General features: G+C 44.6%; 1 protein-coding gene across 2 annotated transcripts in view; it reads left to right on the top strand.

The window, feature by feature from the left end:
• znf831 (zinc finger protein 831) overlaps nt 1–12,349 on the top strand; it is a 123,908-nt gene that overhangs the window by 48,212 nt on the left and 63,347 nt on the right. The gene's annotated exons all lie outside the window — the stretch shown is intronic.

The raw sequence follows: 12,349 nt of genomic DNA, 5'->3' as shown, positions 1-12,349 counted from the left end.
AGCGTGTGTCAGCATGTGTGTCAGCATGCTTATTGCATTGCACGGTGCTGTCAGGCACACTTCATCCATGATGTTATCCTGCATTTCACTAATTGCAATATGCAGTCGTGCAGGATGACACTAATGACCTGCAGCTGTTGTGAAACGACGCTACGTGCATGCTTTTATATGTCGATGCCTCCCTGCAAAGTTACTACAGTATAGTGTGCATGTAGAGAGGCCACGTGTACAAAGGGCTTATTGTAGATCATAGCATTAGCTCAAGCCAATAAGTCAGATTTATGCCACTATATTTGGTGATCCAAGTTACCCCGGGTCGAACTATATTCATACACATCAGACCGGCACATACATTTTAGGGTACTTCGCAAAAAGTCAAGGCCACGCCCCTTTTGGGGGGAAAGAAAGCCAAAGATCTCATTGACTTCAATGTAACCTGACGTATGTGTGGGTGGTAATTTTGACAAGTTTGTATGAATTCATCTCTTGTTCTACAAACGTTTGTTTTATACACGTCTAATACTTATTTAGTGACCTTGCCTGAACCTGAGCGTTGGCAATACCTTAATAAATGACGGTTGATCGTTGCCATGTCCCTTCAGTCGTCCCCCGTCCAACACAGTGGAGGATATCACTGATCCAGACATCTCTACATATCTGACTGAACCCCGTTAGACTGAGTGTTGTCTGTTAATAACCAACTGGTTGATCTACAGGCTGAGATTTAGTCTGATGCTGCTAGAACGTTAATGTGTGACTGCTAACATTAGCTATCCATGCTAGTCACCATCACCGTTTAGCACCCTCACAGTGAATATTCACGTATATGAGCCTCAGATCTCCGTGTGAAAGCCTCGTTAGCCCGCTACACAACAGCTGTTCATCATCTTCTCTCTTTCTTTCCCCTTAAAGGGAGCGCAGCCTCGGAGAGGACGCCATGCTGGTCTGGTCTATAGCCTGGAGACATGAAGCCATGCTGGTCTGGTCTATAGCTTGGAGACATGAAGCCATGCTGGTCTGGTCTATAGCCTGGAGACATGAAGCCATGCTGGTCTGGTCTATAGCTTGGAGACATGAAGCCATGCTGGTCTGGTCTATAGCCTGGAGACATGAAGCCATGCTGGTCTGGTCTATAGCCTGGAGACATGAAGCCATGCTGGTCTGGTCTATAGCCTGGAGACATTAAGCCATGCTGGTCTGGTCTATAGCCTGGAGACATGAAGCCATGCTGGTCTGGTCTATAGCCTGGAGACATGAAGCCATGCTGGTCTGGTCTATAGCTTGGAACCATAAAGCCATGCTGGTCTGGTCTATAGCCTGGAGACATGAAGCCATGCTGGTCTGGTCTATAGCCTGGAGACATGAAGCCATGCTGGTCTGGTCTATAGCCTGGAGACATGAAGCCATGCTGGTCTGGTCTATAGCTTGGAGACATAAAGCCATGCTGGTCTGGTCTATAGCTTGGAACCATAAAGCCATGCTGGTCTGGTCTATAGCCTGGAGACATGAAGCCATGCTGGTCTGGTCTATAGCCTGGAGACATTAAGCCATGCTGGTCTGGTCTATAGCTTGGAACCATAAAGCCATGCTGGTCTAGTCTATAGCCTGGAGACATGAAGCCATGCTGGTCTGGTCTATAGCCTGGAGACATGAAGCCATGCTGGTCTGGTCTATAGCCTGGAGACATTAAGCCATGCTGGTCTGGTCTATAGCTTGGAACCATAAAGCCATGCTGGTCTGGTCTATAGCCTGGAGACATGAAGCCATGCTGGTCTGGTCTATAGCTTGGAGACATAAAGCCATGCTGGTCTGGTCTATAGCCTGGAGACATAAAGCCATGCTGGTCTGGTCTATAGCCTGGAGACATGAAGCCATGCTGGTCTGGTCTATAGCCTGGAGACATGAAGCCATGCTGGTCTGGTCTATAGCTTGGAGACATAACGCCATGCTGGTCTGGTCTATAGCTTGGAGACATAAAGCCATGCTGGTCTGGTCTATAGCCTGGAGACATAAAGCCATGCTGGTCTGGTCTATAGCCTGGAGACATGAAGCCATGCTGGTCTGGTCTATAGCCTGGAGACATGAAGCCATGCTGGTCTGGTCTATAGCTTGGAGACATAACGCCATGCTGGTCTGGTCTATAGCCTGGAGACATTAAGCCATGCTGGTCTGGTCTATAGCTTGGAGACATGAAGCCATGCTGGTCTGGTCTATAGCTTGGAGACATAACGCCATGCTGGTCTGGTCTATAGCCTGGAGACATGAGCTCCTCTATTAGATCTTTTTTAGGACATGGCAGGGGAACAAATTGGCGTTTTGTGATTTATTGTTGGTGCAACCAACTACTCAGCAACTGTTCAGCATAGCGTTATTACTGTTATTAAAGTAGAAGTTTGAGGACCGTCTATGAGGGACACGGGATTGGTCTCCCCCTAAAGGGGGCGGGGTCATGAGAGCCTACTCTAGATGACGTATTGTTGGTCTGATGTATCCGTTGATTCTGCAGCGCATGGTTTCAGTTTAATGACATTGTATCTAAGATGCTTTTGTAAAGCATCTACAACATCTCCAGACGATAAATACTAGGTACAGAAAAACATGTAAAAGATGGAAAGATGGAGTCTGCACACAAGATACTGCTCTCATGAACACTGAATTGATTACCATCGATTTTTTTAACTGCAACCACAACATGTCCCTAACCTTAACCAGGTGTTGTACTCCCCTAACCCTGGCCACCAGGCCGGGTACTGTACGTGAGCGTGTAGTAGAGCAGTCAGGATCCAACACTAAATGTTTGGGTTTTTTACCCACAATCTTTCAGTGGCCTAACTAAATCATTATCACTCGTAGTCATACCAATTATTGCATATTAAACCATGAATTTGCAGAATCGTTCAACATCAAGGTTTAGTCGGGTTTGCTGGTTCTGTTCAGACGCAGTTCATCATTCTGGGACTGTTGCCAGGTAACGAAACCGATTCAAGAATGTTCCATATAAACTCTCGAGCGCCCACTTTGCCCACAAGTGGTTATAATGACACAATAGAAATGTTGGAGTAACGACGATGAAAATGAAATCATTATGTGAATAAAAAGAAGAGAAGAAGTCTGTATTGTTTGTGGTTGTTCCTGACTCGTTCGCTGAGGAAACATCATGTCCAGACACCTGGGAACATGAGAGAGTCGGTCCTGGATCACATTTAATCCAGTTGAGCTTTCTTGAGCTTTTTCATTATCTTTTCAACTTGTAATAAGTCTCGGTAAGAAGAATATAATGAAAGAGGGAAGAAAAACTATAAACACAGATGCTCCTCAAGAAGCTCGACTGGGAATTGAACCTCACTTATTTTTCAGTACAGACCGAATGTATTTGCAATTATTGCAATATTGAAAACTATAACGTACTGAAAGCTGGTACTTAATGCCTTCGTTGGTTGGGTTGGTTAGGTTTAGGCATGAAGAGTGAGATTAGTTGGGTTTAGGGTCAGAATATCAGGATAAACCAACCAGACCAAGTGCTTCTGTTCGGAATAATTTGGCCGTCAGACAGTCCGCCCCGCTCAAAGAACGTATATCACTAAGAAGTGAAAGTCAATAGTTCGTTCCATTGCAACATCAGCGCCCGGCAGCAGAGCTACGCTTCTGCCATTTTGGACTGAAAGCGACTACCGGACGCCAGTAAAACGTCCGCCTACAAAGTGTTGTACGAAAGTAAAACTAAATTATTTCTATTCTGTTGTCATAATCTACCGAAACGGCCCGTGTTGAACTTTAAAATATTAGAAATATAATTAACGTTTTCGGCAGCGGCTGTTATAAAAAAAGCACCAGAGTTGCGTGTCTTTGCCCCGGTTGACAGTCACGTCAGCAACAGGAGGAAGAGATCAAGGAAATCTCATTTTGGAACCTTTACAGCAAAAAACAAAAAAATTTCAAATGCAAATGAGTTCTGATGCCCCCCCATTACTCAGTCTACTTTTTATATGGATATTTGTTGCTGCTCTGATTGATTCAAGCAGCTCTTTGTCCTTTTTTCCCAGCCAGAGAGAAGGCCTGACATGACAAGTCTCCGATATTTGAAGTTCATGTTTGATCCGCTCTGTGCTGCATCTGTTCATTTGTGTCTCAGAGAGAAGATCTGCTGTGATGTGTCCGATATCCAATTCATGCTTTTCCAGACACTTCCCCAGAGCCTGATGTATGCCATTTGCAGTTTTATCACTGTCTTCATAAAAGTAAAGTCCACTGCATTCCATCACACACAGAGAAATAGCTCACGCACTCTGGAAACAATTTTTCTATTTCTGTTGTTTGAGGCATTGGTGGCAACTGAGAAACACACGGGCTCACCGCACAGTCTTTGGTCCTAAAACATTCATCGTTGCTGTCCTGATGGGTTCATACAGCATGCTCTTTACTTTTCTCAAATTTGGAAAAATACGTCCACATTTGGCGGTGGGCCAAACAGCAGTGTCTTAGATAATGTGTCATTATTATTTTACACACATCTGTTGCCAGTCTCTCTCTTTCTAGGTAAAAATGTACCGTCCATCCCCTGGACCCTAAACGGGGGAACGTAACAATTGGGGGCTCGTCCGGGATTTGAATCCGGGACCTTTCGCACCCAAAGCGAGAATCATCCCCCCTTACACGCATCAGTTGTGTATAGAGTAAATCCACAATTCCTGCCTCCCAAAAAAAGTCTTGGTCACGTCTGGTGATGTTCGGTTGGTTTAGCATGTGCAAATATGGATAAACCTGCAAAAAAAGAAAAGCGAAGCAAAAACGTTGTGTGTTAAGCCCGTCAGCGGTGACTCAACGAAAGCCTTTTCTACTTTATACTGTCAGGAATTCTCAATTGGCCCTGGAGGTAAGAATGACCCAACTCAGCAGAAATACATAAGAAGGCCACACTAGCTAAAGGTGTGAGGTATATCGGTGCACTCTTCGTGTCATCTACTGCGGAAAATTACAAAATCGTGGCAAGTAAAGCCTCGTATGTGCACCATACGGTTAAACACCGACTCAGCTACAACAGCAACGACTGTCTTGTTTCAACGGTGCTTTGTTTCATCACTCAAATGTTGTGGAAAAGAACAAAAGCTGAGATGATCACACTGAATGTTTGAGGACCAAAGACTGTGCAGGATATCTTGGATGATCTGTGATCAGTTGCCACCGATGCCTCAAACAACAGAAATTGTGACTGTTTCCAGAGTGCGTGAGATATTTTATCTGTATCTGATGGAGTACAGTGTGACTAGACTTTTATGAAGACAGTGATGAAACTGAAAGTGGCTCTGATGACGTGTCTGTGAAAGCAGTCGGTGTTAAAGGCAGCACATCACAGCAGATTTTCTCTCTGGTGATCATTAAATCCAGAAACAGATGCAGCACAGAGCTGATCAAAAATCAACTTCAGATATCTGAGACTTGACTTCTCTCTGGCTGTACAAAAGCACCGCTTGAATCAGTCAGAGCATTGTTGTATTAACAGTTAATATATCTGGATTTATTCGCATTAAATATTGATTTGAGATTAATGAGGGAATAGTTGGGGGCGCTATGGAGCCACGAACCAAGATGGCAGCTTAACGTGGAAGCTCTGTACTAACTTCACACTAAACAACTTAGTTAAATAAGAATAAATAAATAACACCAGCCGAGTTACTAATACCAACTGAAATGAGACTATGTCAAAAATTACTACAATCAATCATCCGAAAACTCCCAAAAAACGTCAATCAACACTCCATCGACAGAGCAGCAAGACGAGGAAGCTAACGGCGGTGCTGCCTGAACTGAAGTCACTTCGCTCTGAGTTTGGAGATGAACATTGTCCAGTTAGATTTGGTGTATAAGACTCTGCTGTTTGAGGGAGCTCTCACTAGTCGTGTTTCCTTTCAACTGTCAAGTGAATTTTAAGCGATGTTGAAAAGTCACAAAAAAGAGATATGAATTCAGTGCGTTTCCATCAACTGGTTTGGAGCAAACAAACTGGGCTACAGCGTAGTTTGGTCACATGATGGGCGCTGCGTGGCTCTAATCCGCCACTAAACGGAGTAGAAGAAGAAGTAGAGGTCACCTTGGTCATCTGGCCGTCTATGAGAGAAACATGGAGAGAGGTCTTCAGGAATTTGTTTCAATTGGACACGTTTTAATTGTTCTTTCATGTCAGCCTAAATTAAAGATTAATCTTGACTGAAAAGATTATGGACGTTAATATAGCAACGTCTCTCACCTCCCAGATAAACGGAGCATTCAGTAACAGACTGGATCTTCATTTGGTTGATTAAGTTTGAGGACTCGTTGTTTTATGTCACTAATGTCCAAAAGAACATAATCGTTCATAAGCTGCCGACAACCGACGTCCCATTACTTTCAGAGTGGATGATGGGAGAGCAGAAGCTGTGATGGGGGGTGAATGTGGAGTTCACTGATCAGGTTGCAGAGTTGGCTGAGGGTACACAGTGGAGGGGGTGGGGGGGATCTTGACAGCTTTCCTCTCGTCTCTGATGAACAGTGGTTCTTTATGTGTGGACGCCGCAGCAGAGAACGTCTCACAGAGGAGGACAGACTCAAGGAGGTTATCAGTTTCCCATCTCCATCAGCTTCAGAGGGCTTCAGGTGAATAGTGAAAAATAAAGAGTCCTCAGCTACATCTGAAACGGTTAATGCCTCGTTCACTCTACACACCTTTGACCCAGATTTTTCTCTTCCCGACAGCTTTTGGAACTCCCCGACAAAAAGCCCCAGATCAGATCAGATGCAAATTGGCATTGGCTCACCGCTCATACATCATCTCTCGAGCATCGTGTGTGAACTGCTCAAAGACACTCGCCGAGAGGCTCGCCGATGCCTCGCAGACACATTCCAGATCTCCAGCATGCTAAATATCTGGACCTGTCGGGGACTCCGGCCACGAGCTGCAGCCAATGAGAACACAAGACAGAGACAGAACAAGGCAGACCGAGAAAACCAACAACGACTTCAAGACTCACGATTACAAGACATCAAGTTGTGTTATGCCCGGTTCAGACTCCACGATATCAGCCCGATTATAGCCTGACACGGACGTTGTAGCGGATCGGGAACGATAAATGAGTGTCGTGCGCAAAAATCGATCCTCTTATCTTGTGTAGTGCGTCATAGTACAAGTCAACCAACGCCACGTCTGGGACGCCCCACAACACCCCGAGGAAAAGTCTAGCCTGTCAGAATGTTTCGTCTCGACACACCTAATCACACATCTCCAACGACGTGTTCCTTTGCGTTGACCAATCAGGTGCTCTCTCCAGCGCAGTCGCAGTCAGGTCACTTGGTAATAAATAAACATGGAGAAAAGGATGAGGGATGTTTGCTGTTGTCAGGTGGACAACCAAACTGACTGAAGTATGGAAGCCTGTACCGTCCTCTCTGTGCCGCCCAGGAGCATCCACAACCCTTTGTTCTTTCTTTTCTTTTGGCAACACCAGACCGCCAGCATCACACACAGCGCTTCTATCGCCACGATCGACAGTTGCCTCAACCGCCTCCCCGATGACGTCTGAACTCACGCATGATGGTGGAATACGACGTGCCACGATTGGTCCCGGTCATACGTGTAGTCTTTCCAGTCACCCGACCAAGACACTGCAAGAGTTTATGGCGCTGTGATCGTTAGATCTGACATGGTGACCATCGTCAAAGACAAAGATATCCTGTAGTCTGATCCCGGGATAATGTGAACAGCACAGAGATCTGACCACTTTGAAAGTCTTGTAGTGTGAACTTAGCTTTAGTCGAGTTCTGTGTGTTGTGTATTCCCCGCACCAAGAACGCCGTAGAACACGGAGAGGAAAAGGGTTCCTTACAGTGAGTCAGTGTGAGGCATGTGACAGCATATGAACCCTGAAACCAGATTAGTAGTTAAAGGTAAAGTGAATATTATTCAGGATACTCAGGTATGCTGCTGAAAAAGCTATTTGCACGAGTCCACATTCTACGTAGAGAAACTCAAACATCACAGCTGTTGATTTTAGTTTGTTCTCTTCTTGAATCCCTTTTCCTTTGACTGTTCAGTTATATAACTCACTTCTGCGTGTTCGTGACGTGTGACTGTTTGTTTTAAACATCAAAAAGGACGGCAGACTTAAATGAGGATGACTTGAGCTGTTATTTAGACGGCGTGCTGAGCTTTAAGAGAGCAGAGCTTCAATTTGTCCTCACTGACCTGAACCTCTCATCGACATCAAACACATGAGAACCTCCCAAAGGAGAGCCTCTTTAATCAACGTGCATGTGTGTCTGTGTGACAATACAATATATATATATATATATATATTTACATTATAAAGCACGCCCCTCTAGAAAAGAGTCTCTTATTTCCCATAAATCCGACGTGCATGCTCCCTGTAGCTGGTTGTTGGTTCAATACTGTTGAAAATGTGCTGTTTGTTTTGCTGGGAGGCTGACCACGTTGTTCTGAGATTAAGTGTCCAGAGATTCTTCCAAGTAACACCCCCCCACAACATGATAAAATCTCGCCACAACTGCAAATGTGTTGGAATTGACCCCTTTAAGAGCTACAGAGTTTGACCTTTTGCCTGGAGGCAGGAGACGTTGATCCTGCCCTCCGCTCTCCGCCCCCGGAGCTGGGCGGATTCCTGCCCCGACACCTGTTCCTCATGTAGACGGCCTCCGGCTGAGCGAGATAGCGTTACCACCAAGTGTTGACGTCTGGAGTTGATCGATACTCTGGTATTGATACTCACAAGCTGCTCATTCGGTTTCGATTCCTTTAAAAATACTGACAATACAATTATATGAATACAAAGAGAGCGGCTGCATCACTTCCAAACGCTTCACTACTTTTGTATAATGTTTGTTTGCACAGCCGCACACTTCCACATCAAACATGTGAGAGAACGGTACGTCCGTATCCTCGTACAACGGTTCGTATGATATCTTACAAAAAATTATTCCTAATTTTTCCTACAAATATCCAACAGCACGTGTCCATTTCCACTCCAGTCTTTTCAAAATAAACTTGATGTCTTCACAGAAAACTTCTTCGTTAGGTTTAGGAAAGAGTGTAAGAGTTACATGACAAATCAACACTGACTTGTGATTTCACACGGGACTCAAACAGCAGTCTCTTGGGCCAAAGTGCTGTGTTTTTCCTCCCTACGCAGCGTTCGCCACTCTTTATATTTCCGCGTTCACAATTACGTGGATCACATATGAATTGATTTTGTGGGATAAATATACAAATTACAGTGCATTTACTTTTCATAGTTACAAACGGTGAATGAGAACAGCCAGAGCGTGGTGCGGTGCTACTTTTCACCTTTAGATAAAAATACAACAAGATGCACAGTTTGTGACAATAAACACGAGTAACCTCTTTAAACGTTTATAAATATTCATATATCATAGCATTTCTGTAAAATACTGGACTAGTTTTTACAGTTATTAGCACAAACATTTTTACTTAATTGAACTCATATTTGCTTTTTTAATTAACGTGTTTTAATGGCCGGTATGTGTCATGTGATTTGCTTTTGAGTGTAACGGTCACGATGCAGAGAGCCGAGACGGGCTGAGACAACGCAGATGTTTTAACAGAACAAAAGGCAGGCAGGTACAGCCGGCAGACAGACAGACAAACATCTACTTAGAAGATTCTGAAAGGCAGATGTGAACCACAATAGAACCAAGCACCATAGTTTAATCCTACCAGCCTTCATCATCATCATCATCAGAGGTGATGTTACAGGCACCTGACATGTATAGTTATCTTCTTTCCTCACTCTTCTTCAGCTTTGTTGAACCTTGTTTTTAGCTGCATTTCTATTTCCGTCGTACAATGAGAGCAAAATAACCAGAGTCAGACTCCTGGTAGCTGACAGTGTGCAGGTCTACTCATACCTGGACCATCAAGCTGGTTCTGATCCAACAAGACAAACAGAAACAGCATAAGATAGCATAGAAGAGCATAGCAGAGCCTGGCACGGCACGGCGGCCACATATTCATACACAGCTGGCAGCAACATCAGCATAAAATCCAATTTGTACACCGAACATAAACTATATAAACCCAATAAACACTAATAATGAAATAACAGGCCATTAGTCCATAAATGATCTTACTGTTGATGATTCCAGCAGGAGACGACGGGACTGAAATGACTTCATAGTCCCTTTCAGAGGTGAGTGGGGTCCCAGAGGTCAGTCTGATGTGATGCCCTGATGCCAGAGTCTTCCACCAGTTGGCCTCGTCATGGATACAGTAGGGTGACGAGGGGCCTGTTACGCGCTCGTCTAGGGGGTTGGGGGGGTTAGGAGCGCTAAATAAAAGTATAAAGGACGTTCCCTCCCCGGTCTCCAAACTACAGTCTCAGGACTAAATTTTAAGTTTAGTAAAAAAAAGATTTATTACTAAAAATCAAGTGAACAAACAATAAAATGAAACAACATAACTCAGGGTGAACAACGGCCGAAACAACAACATAAATCATTTATCTGACTAACCCTGAACTAAATGACCGTGGCTCCCTAGGATCCAGCAGATAAACAGGAGAAGAGATGGCGGTTCATCCCGACCACTGAAGTCTGTCTTTAGCAACAAAGAAAACCTACAACAAGTTACACAGTTAGGAAGCCAACGAGGGCTCTAGGGCTGCTGATCCACCTGTAGATCACAGCTTTAACACAGAGGACATAACAAGGCTGCTGTCAGACTACCTGAGCATTTTAAACTGCAGAGATGATGGTTGGATCAATCAGCAGCCAACACACCCCAGACCCAACCTACACCTCCAGCCAATCAGAGAGAGAGCACCTAGATGGGGAACAAAGATCCTCACCAGACAAAGACACTCACTCTCACACACAAAACACAAACACATTTCAATATCTGGTTGAGAACGCTGGCTGAACGTCTTCCTCCTGCTCCTCAGGCTTCTGTTCCTCAGTGTACAGGTGTTTCTGTTTAACAGGTGACGTGTTATCTGGTGACGGGGATGGTTTTTTACATCGTAGTTAATGACAAGCCCGGTCCGTCTCAGGCCTTGTGCGGCGGTATTGAACGCCGACGGCCATGACAAAGCGCCGGTATGTGACGCCCTGGGAATGAGAGCGGTCTGTCTAGACACAGCTGATTTCACCAGCTGGATTTCTCCTGCATTAAAGTCTCTTAATAGTTTAATTACGACTGAAGTCTGACTAAAACAGAAACTACAGATTACTACAGTGCATATAAACGCATCCTCACATATCCAGCGCAGCCTGGTTTCTCCCAGTAACGTGGTTTGTTGTGTGCATGTGAACGAGAGGAGAGGTTAACCAGCAGGGTGGAGCTGCTACAGCACCATGCTCAGAGACTCTGGAGGCTCCATCACCTGCTTTCTCTCTGCTCTGGGCTAGATGAGTTTCAAATGATTATTTGCAGTAAAGTTTGAGTTTATTGTCTCAGATATTTGACATGGCAGTCAGCAAATTTCATTTTGTCCGTATCCTGTGAGACAAAGAGGATCATTATGGTCTGGTTAATCAGTTTGTTTCACGGAAAAATAACCAGCTGCTCTTTCCTACCCAGATGTTGCACGGAAGGTGAATCTGATGCTTCTCTCTCTCTATAATTTGTTCTAGTTCTTATCTGGTTGTTTTTACAGCGTTTGTCGTGTCTGACAGTGTGAAGTGAGTTAAATTGATTAGCACTGCTCACGGTAGCATTTCTGTGTTGTGTTAAACTGGTACAAATCCCTGCAGCTGGCACCGGTTGAAACGATTTATAATGCAATAAAGATTGTTATTAAAGTCCGTGACACATTATTCCTTTTTCTTTTTTAGCTGTGAGCCCTGAACAGGCTGCACGCTGAGGAGGGCCTCACAGGAGACTCTGCACACAGCTTTCCAATTAAAGTTTGACTCAGAAATCTGACCCAGCTGTGGTCTTTATAACCTTTATAAACCTCTGGCTGGTGGAGAGAGAGACGCCAGCGGCAGGCTGGAGATGCCCGAGAAGAAATGCGAGATGTGTGTTTGGTGCAATGGGCTACATGAACCTTCTGGGTCTGAGAAGTGAAGCCGATGATGAAGAGTCTTAAACCTTCATCCTGTCTACCAGCCAGCAGGGGGCGACTCCTCTGGTTGTATAGAAGACTATGAGAAAATGAGTCTACTTCTCTCTTGATTTATGACCTCAGTAAACATTGTAAACATGAGTTTATGTTTCAAGTCTTCTTCAATACAGCATGATGTTCATTTAGTAAATGATGGTCCCGTTTAGAGTCAGATAGACCATAAAGCAGGGGATGCTTTAGGGCGGGGCTACCTGGTGATTGACAGGTCACTATCACGGCGT

Source organism: Sebastes fasciatus, chromosome 1, assembly GCF_043250625.1.
Source record: "Sebastes fasciatus isolate fSebFas1 chromosome 1, fSebFas1.pri, whole genome shotgun sequence".
Classification (NCBI taxonomy): domain Eukaryota; kingdom Metazoa; phylum Chordata; class Actinopteri; order Perciformes; family Sebastidae; genus Sebastes; species Sebastes fasciatus.
The sequence above is the reverse complement of the archived record's forward strand: the minus strand, read 5'-3'. Positions and strand labels throughout refer to the sequence as shown.